Below are 16,733 nucleotides of genomic sequence, written 5' to 3'. Positions count from 1 at the left end.
GATGATGTTCCACCGACGCAGCGCTTCGCCTAAGCTCCGCAACGGTATTATCGAGGTGTAATATGGTGGAGGGGGGCACCGCACACGGCTAAGAGATCTCAAGGATCAATTGTTGTGTCTCTAGGGTGCCCCCCTGCCCCCGTATATAAAGGAGCAAGGGGGAGGCAGCCGGCCAAGGGGAGAGGCGCGCCAAAGGGGGGAGTCGTACTCCCACCGGGAGTAGGACTCCTCCTTTCCTTGTGGGAGTAGGAGAAGGGAAGGGGGAGGAGAAAGAAGGAAGGGTGCGCCCCCCTTCCCTAGTCCAATTCGGACCAGACCATGGGGAGGGGTGCGGCCACCTTTTGAGGCCTTTCTCTCCTTTCCCGTATGGCCCAATAAGGCCCAATACGTATTCCCGTAACTCTCCGGTACTCCAAAAAATATCCGAATCACTCGGAACCTTTCTGAAGTCCAAATATAGTCGTCCAATATATCGATCTTTACGTCTCGACCATTTCGAGACTCCTCGTCATATCCCCGATCTCATACAGGACTCCGAACTCCTTCGGTACATCAAAACTCAATAAAACTGTCATCGTAACGTTAAGCGTGCGGACCCTACGGGTTCGAGAACTATGTAGACATGACCGAGACACGTCTCCGGTCAATAACCAATAGCGGGACCTGGATGCCCATATTGGCTCCCACATATTCTACGAAGATCTTTATCGGTCGGACCGCATAACAACATACGTTGTTCCCTTTGTCACCGGTATGTTACTTGCCCGAGATTTGATTGTCGGTATATCGATACCTAGTTCAATCTCGTTACCGGCAAGTCTCTTTACTCGTTCCGTAACACATCATCCCGCAACTAACTCATTAGTCACAATGCTTGCAAAGCTTATAGTGATGTGCATTACCGAGTGGGCCCAGAGATACCTCTCCGACAATTGGAGTGACAAATCCTAATCTCGAAATACGCCAACCCAACAAGTACCTTTGGAGACACCTGTAGAGTACCTTTATAATCACGCATTTACGTTGTGACGTTTGGTAGCACACAAAGTGTTCCTCCGGTAAACGGGAGTTGCATAATCTCATAGTCATAGGAACATGTATAAGTCATGAAGAAAGCAATAGCAACATACAAAACGATCGAGTGCTAAGCTAACGGAATGGGTCAAGTCAATCACATCATTCTCCTAATGAGGTGATCTCGTTAATCAAATTACAACTTATGTCTATGGCTCGGAAACATAACCATCTTTGATTAACGAGCTAGTCAAGTAGAGGCATACTAGTGACACTCTTTTTGTCTATATATTCACACATGTATTATGTTTCCGGTTAATACAATTCTAGCATGAATAATAAACATTTATCATGATACAAGGAAATAAATAATACTTTATTATTGCCTCTAGGGCATATTTCCTTCAGATTGATATGATCATCATCGCACACTCCCTGTACTTTCGGGATTAGTGTTGAAACTAAATAAGTGTTATTTGTTGTTTGCATTAAGCATGAATATGATTTGATCATGTTTATTGCAATACGGTTATTCATTTAAGTTAGAGAACAATTGTTGTTCTGTTTACATGAATAAAAACCTTCTATGGTCATACACACCAACGAAAATGGTTTGTTGGATCTCGATCGTAGTGATACACATATTCATAATAATGAAGGCAAAAGATGCAAAGTTAATAATGATAGTGTAACATTATTTGTGGCACTGCCGTTTAGGTCATATTGGTGTAAAACGCATGAAGAAACTCCATACAGATGGGATTTTGGAATCACTTGATTATGAATCACTTGATGCTTGCGAACCATGCCTCATGGGCAAGCTGACTAAAACGCCGTTCTCCGGAACTATGGAGAGAGCAACAGATTTGTTGGAAATCATACATACAGATGTATGTGGTCCGATGAATATTGAGGCTCGTAGCAGGTATCATTATTTTCTGAGCTTCACAGATGATTTGAGCAGATATGGGTATATCTACTTAATGAAACATAAGTCTGAAACATTTGAAAAGTTCATATAATTTCAGAGTGAAGCGGAAAATCATCGTAACAAGAAAATAAAGTTTCTACGATCTGATCGTGGAGAAGAGTATTTGAGTTACGAGTTTGGCCTTCAGTTAAAACAATGTGAAATAGTTTCGCTACTCACGCCACCTGGAACACCACAGCATAATGGTGTGTCCGAACATCGTAACCGTACTTTATTGGATATAGTGCAATCTATGATGTCTCTTACCGATTTATCATTATCGTTTTGGGGTTATGCATTAGAGATAGCTGCATTCATGTTAAATAGGGCACCATCAAAATCCGTTGAGACGACGCCTTATGAACTAAGGTTTAGCAAGAAACCAAAGTTGTCGTTTCTTAAAGTTTGGGGTTGCGATGCTTATGTGAAAAAGTTTCATCCTGATAAGCTCAAACCCAAATCGGAGAAATGTGTCTTCATAGGATACCCAAAGGAGACAGTTGGGTACACCTTCTATCACAGATCCGAAGGCAAGACATTCGTTGCTAAGAATGGATCCTTTCTAGAGAAGGAGTTTCTCTCGAAAGAAGTGAGTGGGAGGAAAGTAGAACTTGATGAGGTAACTGTACCTGCTCCCTTATTGGAAAGAGTTCATCACAAGAAACGGTTCCTATGACGTCTATACCAATGAGTGAGGAAGTTAATGATGATCATCATGAAACTTCAGATCAAGTTGTTACTAAACCTTGTAGGTCAACCAGAGTAAGATCCGCACCAGAGTGGTACGGTAATCCTGTTCTGGAGGTTATGTTACTAGACCATGACAAACCTACGAACTATGAAGAAGCGATGGTGAGCCCAGATTCCGCAAAATGGCTTGAGGCCATGAAATCTGAGATGAGATCCATGTATGAGAACAAAGTGTGGACTTTGGTTGACTTGCCCGATGATCGGCAAGCCATAGAAAATAAATGGATCTTCAAGAGGAAGACAGACGCTGATAGTAGTGTTACTATCTACAAAGCTAGACTTGTCGGAAAAAGGTTTTTGACAAAGTTCAAGGTGTTGAGTACGATGAGATTTTCTCACTCGCAGCGATGCTTAAGTCTGTCCGAACAATGTTAGCAATTGTCGCATTTTATGAAATCTGGCAAATGGATAAACAAAACTGCATTCCTTAATGGATTTATTAAAGAAGAGTTGTATATGATGCAACCAGAAGGTTTTGTCAATCCTAAAGGTGCTAACAAAATATGCAAGCTCCAGCGATCCATCTATGGACTGGTGCAAGCATCTCGGAGTAGGAATATACGCTTTGATAAGTTGATCAAAGGATATAGTTTTATACAGACTTGCGATGAAGCCTGTATTTACAAGAAAGTGAGTGGCAACACTACAACATTTCTGATAAGTATATGTAAGTGACATATTGTTGATCGGAAATAATGTAGAATTATTCTGCAAAGCATAAAGGAGTTTTTCAAAGAAAGACCTCGGTGAAGCTGCTTACATATTGAGCATCAAGATCTATAGAGATAGATCAAGACGCTTGATAAGTTTTTTCAATGAGTACATACCTTAACAAGATTTTGAAGTGGTTCAAAATGGAACAGTCAAAGAAAGAGTTTCTTGCCTGTGTTACAAGGTGTGAAATTGAGTAAGACTCAAAACCCGAACACGGCAGAAGATAGAAAAAGAATGAAAGTCATTCCCTATGCCTCAGCCATAGGTTCTATAAAGTATGCCATGCTGTGTATCAGATCTATTGTATACCCTACACTGATTTTGGCAAGGGAGTACAATAGTGATCTAGGAGTAGATCACTGGACAGCGGTCAAAATTATCCTTAGTGGAATAAGGATATGTTTCTCGATTATGGAAGTGACAAAAGGCTCATCGTAAAGGGTTACGTCGATGCAAGTTTTGACACTAAATCTAGATGACTCTAAGTCTCGGTCTAGATACATATTGAAAGTGGGAGCAATTAGCTAGAGTAGCTCCATGCAGAGCATTGTAGACATAGAAATTTGCAAAATACTTACGGATCTGAATGTGACAGACCCGTTGACTAAAATTATCTCACAATCAAAACATGATCACACCTTAGTACTCTTTGGGTGTTAATCACATAGCAATGTGAACTAGATTACTGACTCTAGTAAACCCTTTGGGTGATGGTCACATAGAGATGTGAACTATGGGTGTTAATCACATGGTGATGTGAATTATTGATGTTAAATCACATGGCGATGTGAACTAGATTATTGACTCTAGTGCAAGTGGGAGACTGAAGGAAATATGCCCTAGAGGCAATAATAAAGTATTATATATTTCCTTATATCATGATAAATGTTTATTATTCATGCAAGAATTGTATTAACCGGAAACATAATACATGTGTGAATACATAGACAAACAGAGTGTCACTAGTATGCCTCTACTTGACTAGCTCGTTAATCAAAGATGGTTATGTTTCCTAGCCATAGACATGAGTTGTCATTTGATTAACGAGATCACCTCATTAGGAGAATAACGTGATTGACTTGACCCATTCCATTAGCTTAGCACCCGATCGTTTAGTATGTTGCTATTGCTTTCTTCATGACTTATACATGTTCCTATGACTATGAGATTATGCAACTCCCGTTTACCGGAGGAACACTTTGTGTGCTACCAAACGTCACAACGTAAATGGGTGATTATAAAGGTGCTCTACAGGTGTCTCCAAAGGTACTTGTTGGGTTGGCGTATTTCGAGAGGATTTGTCACTCCGATTGTCGGAGAGGTATCTCTGGGCCCACTCGGTAATGCACATCACTATAAGCCTTGCAAGCATTGTGACTAATGAGTTAGTTGCGGGATGATGTGTTACGGAACGAGTAAAGAGACTTGCCGGTAACGAGATTGAACTAGGTATCGAGATACCGACGATCGAATCTCGGGCAAGTAACATACCGATGACAAAGGGAACAACGTATGTTGTTATGCGGTCTGACCGATAAAGATCTTCGTAGAATATGTGGGAGCCAATATGGGCATCCGGGTCCCGCTATTGGTTATTGACAGGAGACGTGTCTCGGTCATGTCTACATAGTTCTCGAACCCGTAGGGTCCGCACGCTTAAAGTTACGATGACAGTTTTATTATGAGTTTATGTATGTTGATCTACCGAAGGAGTTCGGAGTCCCGGATGAGATCGGGGACATGACGAGGAGTCTCGAAATGGCCGAGACGTAAAGATCGATATATTGGACGACTATATTCGGACTTCGGAAAGGTTCCGAGTGATTCGGGTATTTTTCGGAGTACCGGAGAGTTACGGGAATACGTATTGGGCCTTATTGGGCCATACGGGAAAGAAGGAAAAGGGCCTCAAGGGTGGCCGCACCCCTCCCCTTGGTCTGGTCCGAATTGGACTAGGGAAGGGGGGCGGCCCCTTCCTTCCTTCTCTTTTTCCCTTCCTCTTTTCCTAGTCCATATGGGAGGTGGAATCCTACTAGGACTAGGGAGTCCTAGTAGGACTCCACACTTGGTGCGCCCCCTCCTAGGGCCGGCCTCCTCCTCCCTTGCTCCTTTATATACGGGGGCAGGGGGCACCCCAGAGACACAACAATTGATCCTTGAGATCTCTTAGCCGTGTGCGGTGCCCCCCTCCACCATATTACACCTCGATAATACCGTTGCGGAGCTTAGGCGAAGCCCTGCGTCGGTGGAACATCATCATCGTCACCACGCCGTCGTGCTGACGAAACTCTCCCTCAACACTCGGCTGGATCGGAGTTCGAGGGACGTCATCGAGCTGAACGTGTGTAGAACTCGGAGGTGCCGTACGTTCGGTACTTGATCGGTCGGATCGTGAAGACGTACGACTACGTCAACCGCATTGTGATAACGCTTCCGCTGTCGGTCTACGAGGGTACATGGACAACACTCTCCCTTCTCGTTGCTATGCATCACCATGATCTTGCGTGTGCGTAGGAAATTTTTTGAAATTACTATGTTCCCCAACACCCGATCACCCTCAGGCCGATTTTTGCGCCGGTTCGGCCCGAGGTGACGATTTTTCGAGCCGCCTGGGGGGCCAACGGTTGGAGATGCTCTAACTTATACTAGTATCATGCATATTATACTAGTGTATGATACAACCTTTATATTTATTGTTGACACATATTAGCATAACATTTATTATGATACGGTATCTACCTGTGTTACTCTAACCCTCTCTCCCTTCTTCAATTATATGCCACATCAGCATATTTGCTAGTCCCAAGTGCATGATACCGGTTAAGATACCACCACTATGGTGAGATGCCAGCCTCTGTGCACATAGATTTCAAGATATTTATTCCATATTGTAAAACTCACGGCCATCCTTAAGCATGCGACTTGAAGACAAATGTATAGCTTCCCTTGCATAAGGTTGATAAGATTCAAATAATTTATACTGGTTTTCAGCAAAGCGTGTAGCAGTCAGAGTAAGTTCTAACATGTTGCTAAGTTGCTAAATTTGGAAAGTCTAGTAACTATTTATCTTTTTCTTGAGAGTATATATTTATGAAAAAACTAACGCCCACACGTGTGGCATCTTGCACATCGCCCACACGCCTCCTTTACCACTTATTTTGCCACATGTGAACAGATGACATCAGTAGGAATCTTTTTGGTTTTCAGTTTAAAAATGTTTTATCTCCTAATTAAAAAATCAAATTAAAAATCCGTTTTCACCATTTAATCCGTCTCGACGAGATCTTCAAAACTAGACCCCATGTTGATATGTTTCGACGGAATTTTTTTACCCAAAAGTTGCCATGATATTTACACTGTAGTTGCCATAGTGCTTAAACTAAAGTTGCCATGTGGCGATTTCAGTTTGTAGAGCATGGCAATTTTAGTATTTTGATGATGGCAACTCACTAGTAGAAAAAGGGCATATTGTCCCGGTTGGTAAGGGCCTTTTGTCCCGGTTTTTGAACCGGGACTAAAGGGTCGTTACTAATGCCCTAACCCTTTAGTCCCGGTTCTTACACGAACCGGGACAGATGGGCCTCCACGTGGCCGGTGCGGCGAGCCCAGGCAGGAGGGCCTTTGGTCCCGGTTGGTGGCACTAACCGGGACCAATAGGCATTCACGCGTCAGCATTTCAGGGGCTGGGGTTTTTGTTTTTTTTGAAAGGGGGGGGTTTGGGGGTTTTGGGGGGTTAATTTAGGTGTTTCATATATTGTGTTAGCTAGCTAATTAATAGAGAGAAGTGTCCTCTCTTATCTTCGTGCTTGGTCGACGCTACATACTATATACGTATAGAGAGGACTAGACACGCTAGCTAGTAAGAAAATGAAGAAAACAGAAGATCGTCATGAACATATGCATACAAAGAGAAGTGATATCGACCACCTCTCCTTCTCCGAGAGATTGGTCGACAAGTTCTCGTATATCTATCTGACACTACTGGCTACATATATACAATAATTATCTCTTACAATATAATCTCCTAATTATATACGAAGTCAAGGTCCACATGGTATTGTCCGTCTTCAGCGATCACGTGGTCAAGGAAGAATGCCGCCAATTCCTCTTGAATTGCTCGCATAAAATTTGGTGCTAGGAGTTCATCCCGCTTCCAAAACATCTAATTTGAAGAAAGGGGTCAATACATATATATATGAATAAATGAAACTCAACACAAATGATGGTAATAAAATAAAATTGTGAATATTATTGCTTACGCACTTCATATTGTTCGTCAGAGTAGCCCCGCTCACAGGTCGTGTAGCGGATGGACTCGCAAACGTAGTATCCACAGTAATTATTCCCGGGTTCCTGCCACAACCACTTTACAAGAAATAGAGGTCAATCAAACTGATAAGCAAGCATGCTAAATGGTATTGATGAAACTAGTGCTTGAATCACTAGGAGATGCGCGGAACATGCTACTATAGTACTTACTTTCGGGTGTTTAAATTGCAGCTTCTTTGGCAGTCCCGGAGCTTTTTTGGTGAATTTTTTGCAAACCCTGCCAGACAAAGAAAACAATTACTTGATATCAGGAAATGAACAAAGTTGCTGATATGGTGGATAATGATCGATTTAACTTACTTCTCGAGCATTTGAGTCATGTCCGCATAGTCCTGGGGATCTTTTTGTCTCGAGTCTAAGACGGTTACTACTCCCTGCTCAAGCTTAATCTCTAGGAGAATATAGTGGAAGCTGCGCACGCATGCATAAGTCATCAATTACATTACTATAACCTGGACTAATAAGGGAAACCGAATATGCACAAGACAGTAACACTCACTTGAAGTTGTAAGGAAAGAGTATTATATCTTTGTTTTCATTTATTACCAACGATCGTAGCAAGTTGGCCTCGGTATTTTCTGCATGATATTTAACCTCAGTTGCATCTATGAGATTTGTGTTAATGAACCCATTATCACCGATTTGTCTTTTCTTCAATTCGGCGATCTTCAATCTGCATAATATAGTGAGGATAATTATAAATACATGCAATGAAAGAGCTGACCTATATAGAGAGACTTAATGACAGAAGTAGTACTACTTACAGACAGTAGCAAGTGACCGTTGATTTATCGAGGGCCTTTTGATTGAAAAACTGGAAGAAGTCCTCAAATGGAACATTCAACAATTCAATTCCAACGAGGTCATGCTCCGGTTTAACTCTCAGCATCAAGGTATCCCTCCCCCCAGAATCTCTGCAGGTTTTCATGTACCAATCATGTAATCTTCGCATCATCGTTGTTAGAGATCTTTCATCTTTGACGAGAGGCTTCCCGTAATGGTAGTTGTGTTCGTCCACCTCTTGACTGGTATTCTCAAAAGCTCGTCCGTCCAAACGCACCTCCCTGATACAGGGTCCAATTTTCTGCCAGCCCCGAAGAACCAAGTCCGGCAACGGTCTGCCAGTTCATTGTCTCTGGTTCGATCCCTTTATCAAGCAGATCATTCTCAGCCTTGGCCCACTTAGGCCGGGCTTTGAGGTAGCCACCTGACCCCGTGCGATGGTGAAGCTTCTTCTTCGCAGCATTCTTCTTGTTTGTCGCTGACATCTTCTTACTCTTTTCCGATGTCTTGTGGGCCACAAATGCAGGCTAGTGATCTCTGATCTTCTCATACCGGCCGATGAATTCTGGTGTCTCTTCTTTGTCGACAAACGTTTTCAGCTCATTCTTCCTAGGTCTGCCATCTTCTTAAGAGCATGAGACTTGATTAATTGCTCTTTAACTGGCTCCTCTGGATCCTCCTCTCGCGGTAGGGTGAAATTTGCCTTCAGCTCAGTCCAAAGATCATCTTTCTGCATATCATTGACATAAGACACCTCAGGGTCTTCCTTCTTAGGCTTATACCATTGGTGGATGCTGATCGGGATCTTTTCCCTAACAAGAACCCCGCACTGAGCAGCAAATGCTTCCTTTGTCCGGATGGGTTCAATCGGTTGGCCATCGCGCGCGATTGCTGTGATCTCAAACCTTTCATCCGAGCGCAACTTTCTCTTCGGGCCTCGTCTCTTTACCGAAGTTGTGCTCGATCCAGAGGGCTAGAAAAAAGAAGAAAGACGAGAGTTAATTAATATGTGTACATACCAAAACAATGAATGCATCAATTAGCTAGTCAGCACAGGCTTAACTAATATATTTACCTGGCCGGACTCTGTTCGGTCACCGGAGCCGTCACCACGGGCTCCTTCTTGCACCAGCATTGGGTCACCGGAGCCATCATAATCATGTCTTTCCTCCTCCACTCTTCGATCACCGTAGCCTGCTTCTTCACCCTGTTCTTCCAGACCATCATTGTCGTTAAGATACGACAAGACATCACCTCCGGCTAAGATTATGTCCCCCAACACCTCTTCTGCTTCCTCGACTCGTCCGTGCTCCATTGTTTCTGCAAATATTACAACATGGCAATTATTACACAAACATGACAGCAGGTGGATATATTAGTGCAAACGTAGACCTAGCTTATTCCGGGTTTGGGGTGGCCTCGGCAACGCTTCAAGGGTAGGGGCGCGGTGGGGGGGGGGTAGGAGACCGACATCGTTTTTTCCTAGGGTTTGGGTGTCCTCGAGAGTTTTGGTCGAGCGAGAGGGCCGGGGGGTGCTCCCGTGGTATAAGTTATCACGGTCGAGAGGGGGTATATATATCGACCGCCCATCATGTCGAAGTTATTTTGGAATGGAGTTCCCGATAAAAATTAAGAAGAGGAAGTAGAAGATAAAAAAAGTGGAGAAGAAGAAAAAAAAAGGAGAAGAAGAAGGAATAGAGGAGAAGAAGAAAAAATATACTCTATTTTTTCTTCTTCTCCTCTATTCCTTCTTCTTCTCCTCTTATTTTTCTTCTTAATCCTCTTCTTAGTTCATTCCTTCTTCCTTTCTTCCTAGCTAGATATATAAAACTTTTCTAAAAAATGTTATCGGGGAGGGGGTATCGACCTCCCCTCATGTTGAAATTATCGGGGAGGGGGTATATCGACCCCCACCCCCCTCATCATGCATATATAGCTACCACATACATATATACATTGAAAAAAAACATATATACAACAAAAACATTAATACACATATGGACAAAAAAATACATATATGAACAAAAACATGTTGTGAACAAAAAAATTAATGTAATAAATGTAATAAGAAATTAATCTAATAAAAAACATGCTCTGAACTTACATATAGCCACATACATACAAATATACATTTTATATATATGAACAAAAGATTAATCTAATACAAAATAAAAACAGAGCCGGACCGGCGCGGCGGCTCATAGCGGGGGCGTCTGGCGATGGCGACGGCGGGCGGTGCTCGATCGGTGCGACGTGGACTCGGTGGAAACACTTTATGAAAATGCGGTGGTGGCCGGGTCGGGCGGTTTTCTTTTCCTTCTTCATTTTTTCCTCTGTTTTTTCTTATATGTTTGTTTTCGTTTTCACTCTACATTTTCGTACATATGAAAAAAATAAAGTTTCTATACAAAAGTGCACAATTTTTATGAACAAATAACAATATCTAAATTAACTACAGATCTAAATAAATATTACTACACATCTGAAATTTTCCTAATCTTAAAACTAAACTAAACATAAACTAAAATAATTTAAAAAACATGTAAAAACATCTAAGTGCACCGCGCAGGGGCGGAGGGGCCGGCGCCGGCGCCGGCGGGGCGGGGCACAGGGGCGCGGGACAGGGGAGGGGCCCAGAGCAGGCTGGTGCTCACAGGGGGCGGCGGGGCACGGTGGAGCAGGGGCGACGGCGACTCGGAGGAGCAGGGGCGTCGGGGCAGAGGGCGAAAGTGGCGGCGGCGGCGACGTTGAGCAGCCTGACGGCGTCGGTGGCGACGGCGACGGCGACGTCGAGCAGCCTGACGGCGTCGGTGGCGGCGGCGACGGCAATGTGAAGCAGGGGCGTCGGGCGGCGACGGCGAGGAGGAGCAGGGGCGTCGGGGGGTGAAGAAGTGATGGATTTGGTCGGAACTGCTAAGTGTTTGCTTATATACAAAGAGCATTGGTACCAGTTGGTGGCACCAACCGGGACCAATGCAGCCCAAAGGGCGGGAAGCGGCGGCCTTTGGTCCCGGTTGGTGACACCAACCGGGACTAAAGGGCCGGTTGGTGCCACCAACCGGGACGGAAAGCCTTGCACAGCGGCGTGGTGGTGGGAGTTTAGTCCCACCTCGCTAGCTGAGAGAGAGCCGCACCTGTTTATAAGGTGCGGTGCGCCTGAGCTGTCGAGCTCCTCTCTAAAGCAAGCTTACAGGCCTAACCTCTCTGTACATGCCTGTGGGCCTGCTGGGCCTTCTGCGGGCCTGAATCCTGGCCCATGGATGGGTTTCTAGTCGTATTCAAGCCGTGGTGGCCCAGTAGGTGGCATTTTTTTTATTTTTTCCCAGTTTTTTTGTTTTCTTTTTTGCTTTATTTATTTTATTTTGTTTCTACTTACAACAAAATACTTATTTATTTTATTTTATTTTGTTTCTAATTACTTATTTATTTTACTTTATGATAATTCTTTTTGCTATTAAAGTTTCTATCAAAACAAGTTCTTTATGAAAATTCTTTTTGCTTTTAATGATTTTGAACAGAAAATACTTCGATAATTTTAGTTGCATCAATTTTATATGATTTTAGTTTCAATAATGCTAGAGGTTTCTTATAATGTTTTGAACAGAAAATACTTTGTTAATTTTAGTTTCATAAATTTTATTAAAGTTTATTTTATTTTGTCTCTACTTATGTATTTTAATAAAGTTTATATTATTTTGTTTCTAATTACTTTTTATTTTATTTGTTATTTTTCATGCACCATTTTTCAAGCATTTACTAATGATTTTGAGCTATAAGACCCTAAAATTGAAAAGCATTTCAAATGAACTCTGAAAAGGTTGAAAGTTGGCATGGTATCATCATTTCATCCACATAGCATGTGCAAGAAAGTTGAGAGGGTTACGGCAAAACTAGATGCACTTCGTGTACACAACGGACAATGGTATCATACTCGTCTGTTACAAAGTTGGCATGGTATCATCATAACGGGAGAAAGTCTTCACTTTTTCTTCGCTTGTGTCATTTGCTTATTGCGCCGTAACCATGGATAATCTTCATCGTTTATCAGGATGCTTGGGTCAGCCTTGACTTTGAAGGGAGGAATTTCATGAAACTTTTCATAATGTTCAGACATGTCTGTCTTGCCCTCCACTCCCACAATGTCCCTTTTTCCTGAAAGAACTGGCATCATAATGTCATTGCCGGGTTGCTTAGGGCCTTGGATGAGAATTGGCATCATAATGGACTTCCGCTTCATGCACATCCAAGGAGGAAGGTTATACATACATAGAGTCACGGGCCAGGTGCTGTGATTGCTGCTCTGCTCCCCGAAAGGATTAATGCCATCCGCGCTTAAACCAAACCATACATTCCTTGGGTCAGCTGCAAACTCAGCCTAGTACTTTCTCTCGATTTTTCTCCACTGCGACCCGTTAGCGGGTGCTCTCAACTTCTCGTCTTTCTTATGGTCCTCACTGTGCCATCTCATCAACTTGGCATGCTCTTCATTTCTGAACAGACGTTTCAACCGTGGTATTATAGGAGCATACCACATCACCTTCGCAGGAACCCTCTTCCTGGGGGGCTCGCCGTCAACATCACCAGGGTCATCTCGTCTAATCTTATACCGCAATGCACCGCATACCGGGCATGCGTTCAGATCCTTGTACGCACCGCGGTAGACGATGCAGTCATTAGGGCATGCATGTATCTTCTGCACCTCCAATCCTAGAGGGCATACGACCTTCTTTGCTGCGTATGTACTGTCGGGCAATTCGTTATCCTTTGGAAGCTTCTTCTTCAATATTTTCAATAGCTTCTCAAATCCTTTGCCAGACACAGCATTCTCTGCCTTCCACTGCAGCAATTCCAGTACGGTACCGAGCTTTGTGTTGCCATCTTCGCAATTGGGGTACAACCCTTCTTTTGTGATCCTCTAACATGCGATCGAACTTCAGCTTCTCCTTTTGACTTTCGCATTGCGTCCTTGCATCGACAATGACCCGGCGGAGATCATCATCATCGGGCACTGGTTCCTCTTGATCTTCAACAGCTTCCCCCGTTGCAGCATCATTGGGCACATCGTCTGGTTCCTCTTGATCTTTAGCAGCTTCCCCCGTTGCAGCATCACCGTATTCAGGGGGCACATAGTTGTCATCGTCCTCTTCTTCTTCACCGTCTTCCATCATAACCCCTATTTCTCCGTGCCTCGTCCAAACATTATAGTGTGGCATGAAACCCTTGTAAAGCAGGTGGGTGTGAAGGATTTTTCGGTCAGAGTAAGACTTCGTATTCCCACATGTAGGGCATGGACAACACATAAAACCATTCTACTTGTTTGCCTCAGCCACTTCGAGAAAATCATGCACGCCCTTAATGTACTCGGAGGTGTGTCTGTCACCGTACATCCATTGCCGGTTCATCTGCGTGCATTATATATAATTAAGTGTGTCAAAAATCATTACAGAACATCATGAATAGATAATTTAGTGACCAAATTAATAGAAGTTCATCATCACATTAAAACCAAAGTACATACATAGTTCTCATCTAACAACATATATATATCTCTCCAGAGCATCTAATTAATTAAACCATACATTGAAACTATGTAAAACATTTCAATGCGAAAACAAATGCGATCATAATCGCAACCAAGGTAACAATTGATCCAACGGCATAATGATACCAAGCCTCGGTATGAATGGCATATTTTCTAATCTTTCTAATCTTCAAGCGCATTGCATCCATCTTGATCTTGTGATCATCGACGACATCCGCAACATGCAACTCCAATATCATCTTCTCCTCCTCAATTTTTTTTATTTTTTCCTTCAAGAAATTGTTTTCTTCTTCAACTAAATTTAACCTCTCGACAATAGGGTCGGTTGGAATTTCCGGTTCACATACCTCCTAGATAAATAAAATCTATGTCACATTGGTCAGCATAATTTTCATAAACAATAAATGAACCAATAGTTATAAAGATAATATATACCACATTCGAATCATAGACAGGACGAGGGCCGACGGGGGCGGATACCAAAACCATCGCACTATATAATAAGAAGGAATAATAAAAGTAACAAAATTAGACAAGTATCTATCTAAAGTAAGATTTTTTTCTTTCTTTCAGAAAGAAGATAAGAACAAGAGGCTCACCACGGTGGTGCTGGCGACGAGATCGGCACGGGCGATCGACGGCGGTGAAGACGGGGACGGGACATGACGGATCGCTAAACCTAGACAAATCTCGGGGAAAATGGAGCTCGGAGGTCGAGTTTCGAGAGGAGAAAGATTAACTAGTGTGGCTCAGACATTTCATCGAACACCTCATGTGCATAGGAGGTGAGCTAGAGCACCCAAATGCCCTCCCCTCGCCGGCCAGAAAAAACAGAGCACTGTGGAGTGCTCTGCCGTGGTGATGGGGTATATATAGGCAACTCATTTGTCCCGGTTCGTGGCTGGAACCGGGACTAAAGCCCAGCCTTCTGTCCCGGTTCATGCCAAGAACCGGGACCAATGATTGTGGGCCAGGAGCGAGGCCCATTAGTCCCGGTTCGTGCCTCGAATCGGGACAAATGGTTCCATACGAACCGGGACCAATGCCCACGAGGCCCCGGCCGGCCCCCGGGCTCACGAACCGGGACGAATGCCCCCATGGGTCCCGGTTCGTGACTGAACCGGGACTAATGGGCTTGCCATGCCCAAACGAAAGCCCTGTTTTCTACTAGTGACTCCAGTACTTTGACCATGAAAATTATTTTTTGTATGAACCATGGCAATTTTAAGTGCATGTATCATGGCAATTTTAGTTTATGGTTCATGGCAAGTCTAGTTTCTTAATTCCCCCTTTTATAAATGTCAAAATTTATTTTTAAATGTAGAAAAAAATAGCTGAAACATATCATGGCAACTTCAGTGTAAACACCATGACAATTCATGTGCAATAGACATGGCGACTTTTAACCCAATGTTTTTTTCGTCGAAACATGTCAACATGGGATCTAGTTTCGAAGATTTCATCGCGAGGGATTTAATGGTGAAGACGAATCTTCAATCAGATTTTTCATTTAAGAGATAAAATATTTTAAAAACTGAAAATCCAAAAGATTCCCACATGCATGCATGCGGTGATGTGGCGTAGTCTGTGTGTTATAGGGCATGTGGACGGGTTTTGCTCCCACCACACGTGTGGGCGTTAGCGTTGTCCTATATTTATAGATCTGGGCGATGAAGTAGGCGATAATTGTTTGAGAGAGTACTTGGAAAATTTCTATTATAGCTCAAAGACCATATACGCCCTCCTTGCATCTCCTGCCACGGTCAACATGAGTTTTGTATGCATTCATCATAGAAAAATGTTTCCAATTTATGCAAAACAAAGCAAGTCCTTACAAGGTAATTGTGACTAATATAATTACTTACATGTTGCGAAAGTATCTGACTACCGCTCCCCCAGTCTTCATGTCACTTAGCTTCCTTGGAGGAAACCGATCATACTATTCGCAAAAAAAAAAAAGGAAGCCAATCATACTGCCCGGTTCCACTTGGGCATTTCCGTTCCTGAACATCATTAGCTGGCGTTGAGTGGTCACATTGGCATTACGTGATCATTCAAGCCTGCATTTCTACTAAGGCATGTTTGTAGTCCCTAAGTGTTTAGGTTAGGTTGTTGAAGCATCGTCACCTCGACGAGATGGCAAACACACTAAGGATATGTGTAGTTCAACTCGTTGGTAAAAAAAGGTGTGGCTCAACTCTTCATCTCGGACTTGTAGGAAAATATGAGCCTCGAGGACCATGGTTTATAGTTAGTCAGGATCCTGAGATTGGTAATCTTTTTGGTGAAATGTTTAGGGTTGGTTCAAGGAGTATGTTGGTGTTTTGTCGTTGCGAGGTACCCCTTTTGTACTATTATGGGAGACAACGGGAATGGGACACTTCGATAGACCAAGGAAGTTGTACTACAGAGTGTGTTACTCTGGTGAGACATTGTTTGCTACTCTCCCGAAACCGTCAAAAAATCATGTGAAATCACGTAGGCGGCAACAGTGATATTCATGTGGAAAAGATGTACAACAACTTGAGGACTTGCAGATCTCTCGAGTGTTTATTCCTCATTGCAATTTTCTCCCAAAAAATAGGAGATGCTTATTTCTCGTGAGCACGTACGCCAAGTGCCACCGGCCCA

The sequence above is a fragment of the Aegilops tauschii genome, chromosome 7 (genome assembly GCF_002575655.3).
Source record: "Aegilops tauschii subsp. strangulata cultivar AL8/78 chromosome 7, Aet v6.0, whole genome shotgun sequence".
Taxonomy (NCBI): domain Eukaryota; kingdom Viridiplantae; phylum Streptophyta; class Magnoliopsida; order Poales; family Poaceae; genus Aegilops; species Aegilops tauschii.
Note: the sequence above shows the minus strand (reverse complement) of the source record.